Below are 4583 nucleotides of genomic sequence, written 5' to 3'. Positions count from 1 at the left end.
TCACTTAAATAGAGCTATTACCAATTTGGGGGGGAGAAAGGACAAATAAAGCTCAGGAGTGATGGTGGAGAAAGGCTGGTCTTGTGCCTAAGGTATGTGGCTGTGAGTTAAGAGATTTCCTTCCTGGTTCTGTTACAGACTTTCTGGGTTACTTGCAAGTCACTTCATTGCTGTGGCCCAACATTGTCAGGACAGGACTGTTTGGGAGAGAAACTGCAAGTAGCATTGTGGAGATTCCCTTGCATTGTTCTGTCAGAGAGGGAGGAGGTGGCCTTCTGCAAGAAAGTCACTCCCAAACCTGGCCAGTCCCCACCATCTACAAAACACCAATGTCAGCTCTGGTTATTATTCCATTTGACCTACTGCAGGCTTCCTGCTCCCAACTAGGCCAGTAATCTGCCCTGTTCAGAGACCTGGCATTCCATTAATTTGACGTTGCTAAGTCCCTTGTTTGTTTTCCCCCGGTGTTCAGGTTAGTAAATTTAGCAGAGATTTCCTCTGTGTTGTTTGTCACAGATGGGATGGTTTCCACAGCAGAAAGTATGTTCTTTGTAATTAATTGGCTCCTGCGATGCTGGGACAGAGAACTCCTCCAGCTGAGGGTTGGTAGGTGCAGCTGCCTGTGTGGTGTCCCTCCGTTTGAAGAAGATCCAATGATGCGAGTGAGAGTGGTAACACCACATTCCACATCTTTGGGGGTTCTGATGGTCTATTTTCTTTCTATTGTTCAGGGTAAAACCTTACGTTGAGGCAGCAAGAGCTCCTGATTGACTCTTGCACTCAGCTCCCTGCTCCAGCCCTGTCCCTGCACTTCAAATGTTAACTGACTTTGCAATCGGTCATTGGTGGCAATGATTTTAAACCTAGTTTGTGTCCACACGCAACCCCATGTGTTTAAAAAACCATGAGAGTGGCTGAAACATTAGGAGACTCTAAATAATACATCTTGGGTTAGGATGATTTGCCTTCTGGTTTTGTACCTCTAGAGTTCACCTTTTCAAGCTTTTCTCCTCGGCTATGAAGGTGAGTAATGCTTTGCTTTAACAAAAAAAAAAGCCAGGTTTTCCCATAATAACTTAAGTTCTTAGGGGCAGGGATCATTTTTTTTTTTTGGTCTGTGTTTGGGCAGTGCCTAGCACAATGGGGTCCTGGCTACTGACCAGGACTTCTCGGTGTCACTGCAATACAAATAATTAATAATAATCTAATTCCAGGAGCTGGGGCTTTAAGAAAAACCTAGATCTGGAGCCCCTGTGATCAGATCAGGAAAGTGGCGACACTGGGTGCTGATCCTGCCGTGGGCTGTGCTCGCGTGCCATCACGTGGTCAGCTGCAGGTTCAGGACTTCATTAATAACCATAGCCTCAAACCACAGGTCACCCCCTCACAAGGCCAGATGGCTCAGGGGCAGGAGGAGGCGTTTAAACTACTTCTAACTCTGTTTTCAAAACTGGCTGGAGTTCAAGTTGACTGTGTTCATTTAGCCTCAGCTTTTGGGCTACTTTATTTTGGGCTGCTGTTGTGGAGATCTAACAGCAGAGGACTCACAATCTATTGTTTGAAACAGGGGGAAAATGAATGGGGTGGGGGAAGACTCTATCTGTGATATTTTGCTTAGATGTTATCTGTAGTTCTGTCTTTGCACAGCCCTTGCTTATAGTCTCAAAGTGGTGCAAAGCCTACGCTGGTCCTGAGAGTTAACAGGAGCCTGAGTGCTCAGTCAACCCACCAGCTGGCACTTGGGTGCTAAGCAGGTGGATTAGCAGGTCCACCTGGAAAGGAGTCAGGTTTCCTGAGAGAGTTCAGTGAGGGGAGACCCAGGAGAGGGGAAGTTTGTGTGTGTGTGCTGTGGCTGGGATGGCAGAAATCAGGAGACTTGGGGAAAAGCTTGAGAAAGCAGAATGAGCTCCTATAGGGCATGACTCTTGGGAGGCACTCCTGGAGTGCTGGTGCTCAGGTGAGGGGCTGCATACTGGGGAGGACTAGCGTTCAAGTCTGGGAGGGATGGAAGTGGTTTGTGGTTATGCTGTTGGTTTGGGGTTTGTTGGAGAACTCCAGGGAGGAATCCTGTGACCCACAGCCCTGAAGGAAAGGTGAAACCTGAGGCCTCAGGGAGCCTGACCCTGGTACTCTGTGAGCCCAGGGAGGGGTTGTGTGAAAGACCTGAAGTCCAGCTGAGGTAGGAAGAGGATGCAGAGGGCCTGAATAGCCAGATCTTGCCTGTTTATTACAGGGGTTCTGGGCTGGAACTCAGAGAAGAGAGAGGGCCTGGGTTCCCCTACCAGCCACTGCAAAAGGTGATGTGGAGAGCCTGAGACCTGGTTGGAGGGGTGAGTCATGAGAGGAAGCAGACCACTGCAGGGCTGGAGTGACCGCCAGCAGGGGGTGCTAGATGAAGAGAGCCTGCTATGTTATGCCCAGCTATGAGGGGCTGAATCAGCGGTGAGTCCACTTCTCTACAGACTGTCTCTTTGTATGTGTTTGGAAGGTGTCTATCCTATGCATTGTATTGTGGGTGTTACTGCAATTCAAATAATCAATTCTCTCTTTTGAAAGAGGCCTCGAGTGACAAATGGAAAACACATTTTTTGTTTATGAAAATAACTTTTTTCACTAGGCCAAATTAATCTCTGGAGTAACTGCACTGGCTTCAAACTACAGCTTGTGTTTAGGAATTAGTCACACTTTGTCTATGATTACTGCTCTGCATTCACAAGCAATAGGAAGAAGGCCCTTTCTTAGAAAGGGAGAACACACTGTGTGCAGGTTAAGAAGATGAAGTGTGTTATTTAGATCTAATTTGGGAAAGCGGAGCCATTAAACTTAACGTTAACCTTAGATTATAGTTAAGTCAAGTCTTAAAACTCAAGTGAAGTCTGACTCCTGGGTGCTGTGCCAAACAAAAACTTGCTGGCTACTTTGTGCTTTTCCTACAAACAATTTCTTTTCAACATGCATAGGAATACTGCATAAATGGTACATGTGTTGCATTTTTGTACCCTTAAAATCTATAAGCTAGTGTCCAGTTTTGTAACTTGGGCTACCAAATGCTAATTTTATCACAGGAAACAGAACAAATTCTGTATAATGTGCATGTAATCTTGATCCTGATTGATCCCTTATTTGGGCAAACCCAAACAAAAAGAGAACAAACACATCGTAGAGGTTAGTCACCTTGCTTAAAGCACTACTTGAAAGTGTTCCAATACTTCAGTGAAGAGAGTGGTATAAGAACCTGTGTAGACTAGAATGGATCTTTCCACTGATTGCAAAGACTGGCCCTATATGTCATTTACTCAGAAATAAATTGCTTTATATTAATACAGTGCTGATATCAAACGAGGCTCAAAGTACTAAAAATCTATGGAAAAAATGCAATCCTCTACTGAATTATTGTTTAAAATACATTTTATAGTTCAGAAGTGAAGTTGGGACATACAGCCCTCTGCATAATTACAATTCTCAATAACTGTTGAGACCTTAGGGGGGAAAAAAGACTCTTTTGATGCTAATGCTTTTTGAAAACATGGCACTAATCCAGCATCAATAAAACGGTGCCTGGTAAGGAGAACTACTACAATGTCACCATACATCTGAAATATCGTATTTTCTTTGGTAGTTGCACTAAAGCCAAGAGACCTTAATTAAAATCTGTTTTGTTTTGTTTTGTTTTAAGTTGAAAGGTCCAGCGAGGGACTAACTTTAATTGTCTACAGTAATTGTTTTTAATTAGCATTTATATTTTTCAATGAAGCAATTTGAATATGTATACAGATGGACTGGCGAAGTATCAGCCCAGTGTGCTTGACTTCGGATAGGTTGTACTTGTGAGAAGAAGAGACCAATGTGTTATTAACCCCTCTGTTATTCCGAGTTAAACCTACCCCATCTTACTATTGCATCCTTGATATGCTGCTGAGGTTTGTCTCTCATTTGGGCAATTCTAGAGAGTTGGGCAGGTCTAGAATATCCATGCCCTGCCCTCCCCCCTTGAAAACAATCCAACAGGAAGTTGGCTTGACTAGTTTACTATGTGTTTGTGAGAAAACATTTATGCACCACTTGACAAAAACAGGCCCCCAGATACCGATGCCACAGTCAGATCCAGGCAGGCTTGGGGGTCTGTTCACATGGCACTGTAGAATGAAGGCCCTAGGTAAGGCCCTATCAATTTTACAGATGTAAAAATCACATCATGCGCAGTGAAATAAGCCCTTCCCTGTGAAATCTGATCTCCCCCTGCTGCTAGGAGCACCCCAGCCAGGGGGCTCCTAGCTCCCGCTGGGCTGAGAAGGGACACGACTTGTCCATCTCCTGCACAGCTGCTCTGGGGGGGGGGGGGGAGCTCAGACCAGGGGCGGCTCCATGTATTTTGCCGCCCCAAGCACGGCAGGCAGGCTGCCTTTGGCGGCACGCCTGTGGGAGGTCCACTGGTCCCGTGGCTTCGGCGTACCCGCCTCCAAATTACCACCAAAGTCGCGGGACCAGCGGACCTCCTGCAGGCATGCCACCGAAGGCTGCCTGACTGCCGCCCTGGCAGCGACCTGGCAGGGTGCCCCCCCCCACGGCTTGCCCCCCCACGC

Source organism: Terrapene carolina, unplaced genomic scaffold (genome assembly GCF_002925995.2).
Source record: "Terrapene carolina triunguis isolate 2854851 unplaced genomic scaffold, T_m_triunguis-2.0 Scaffold131, whole genome shotgun sequence".
NCBI classification, from domain to species: domain Eukaryota; kingdom Metazoa; phylum Chordata; order Testudines; family Emydidae; genus Terrapene; species Terrapene triunguis.
This window is presented reverse-complemented; position numbering follows the sequence as displayed.